Here is a 2,236-nt window from a genome sequence, read left to right as displayed (position 1 = left end):
AATGAATTAAAATTTAAATTTGGCTTCGGTAATCCTTCATCCCCTGTGATTGCATATTTTGGACGTAATTGATCTGACACCTCGACGTGTGGTTCCCAAGGAGAAGAGAATTCAGAAGACTGCCGACTGATCATCTTTCGTTTACTCGCAGTCATGTCGACATGTAAATATCTAAACAAAAGCTAGAACCTAACATTTGTGTGATCTTATGCAGCTAACGCTAATCAGTACAAATACATGATCCCCAGCTCATGATCAGTATATAAATAGAAATTGCTTCATTTGCTTTCTCTCGCTCACGTTAATTTCTAGCTACCTCACTTCCCCAATTTCTTTCAACACATATTGTACCTACATGGTAATCAGACTACGGTGAATTTCGATACTGTTATTGACCGCCTCCTTGTGCCTCCCTATCCCCATTACATTCTATATCTTTCTCCCCTCTGGATTTTCTTCTCCATATGTTTGGTTGGAGCCCTAGATTGGGCTACGCCGAGCTCGCAACATCATCCCTTCTCTATGGACTTCATATAACCAGATTTCAGCTTCCCCAACCTCTGTTAGTTACCACAATGGTACAAACATGGATGTTTCGATTACACACAAAATACCTAATCAGAGGGAGGTAAATGATTGTGAAAGCTAAATTCGAATCTTAAATCACCCTAATCAAATATTCAATTTAATCGTGAAATTAGTTTGGAAAAATTGCTATCACGTCACTAAAAATGATGTACATAAATATTCAACCATTGGATTGTCCTCAAATTTTTACCATAGAAAATAGACAACCATGTGAAACTATTCTAATAAGAATCATGTCAATCGAATATTTGAATCTAAAGGTATAAAATTTACAAGCAGACTATAACAGACTATGATGAAAGCAGATCAAATCTAAATATTGCAAGAATTATGAAAATTTGTGAAATCAAACTTTCCAGAAAGTTACTTTGATGCTTATAATGATTTTGATTGGATCAAACCAGTATAAATTGCGACGATCAAAAGGTCTACTGAAAATCAACACGAAACAACAAGCACAAAGAACACGGAGAAAAACTTACAAAACTTTGATTTTCATATTGAATAGATAGGTTCGCAAGATACATCTCAAAGCACCTCTAAAATGATCCCGCACAATCTAGTATGCTTGTGTACTGTTGTATACCAATTAAGCTACCCACAATCAACATGAGTACCACGGTTATATGAGGTGAGTACTCGTAACTTGATTGAACATGCATTTTTACAAAATAGTTATGTACATTCTTGACGTCTTATTGGTACAGAGCCTAAAAATTGTATTTTTATTAGAAAAAAGATTGAACATGCATGGTGAGTATTGGATATGCGTCGAATAATTATACGGAGTGGGTTATGAATAAGACTTAGAGTTGTATCAGCGTTATATAGTGGAGTTACACTACGTGAAAAATAGATAAAATAGACATGAAATGAGTCACTCATGGTTTATTATAAGTGACGGGTCATTCTAGATCAGTCATAGGTGACGGGTCATAGTTGTGATCCGTCACCTATTACGACTCATAAGTGACAGGCCATCCTAACTAGTAATTGGTGACGGGTCACAACTGGACCCATCACTAATGACTAACTCATCAGTGAGGGTCATCTTAGCTAGTCATTAGTGACGGGTTAAGTTGTGATCCGTCACCAATGACTTGATCAATACATAGAGCTATCATTTAATATATTATGTGCATATATACCCTAGTTATTTATATACTTAGGTTTATGTAGATATGTATATACAATATTTATGATTATTTTTATAGATGTACATGATCGATAGACGTTTATTGGAAAAAGCAACACCAAAGATTTGGTTATTTCATGTGGTGCAAAAGTACATGTACTCCTAGTTTATGTTATGTGTGTGTATATATATGTATAGTAGTACAAATATATACTCATATATATATATATATATATATATGTGTGTGTGTGTGTGTGTATTCTATGTTATTTTTCTCTATTCATCAGTGGTGTAATATATAATATGCAACCAATTCCAAGCTGTTTTTAGTCTCAAAAAATTCTTCGAACCCGACAAAGTCAGGGAGAAACGGATGTAACTTTTTCTGTAGACGTCTGTAGAGTAAAAAAAAAACGTTGAAATCGAAATCTGTTTGCAAAAGTTATACACTTTTTACTAAAAGCACTCAGGATCAACATTTCGGGACACCTATAACTTGCATAAGTGACGGTC

Source organism: Phragmites australis, chromosome 14 (genome assembly GCF_958298935.1).
Source record: "Phragmites australis chromosome 14, lpPhrAust1.1, whole genome shotgun sequence".
NCBI classification, from domain to species: Eukaryota; Viridiplantae; Streptophyta; class Magnoliopsida; order Poales; family Poaceae; genus Phragmites; species Phragmites australis.
This window is presented reverse-complemented; position numbering follows the sequence as displayed.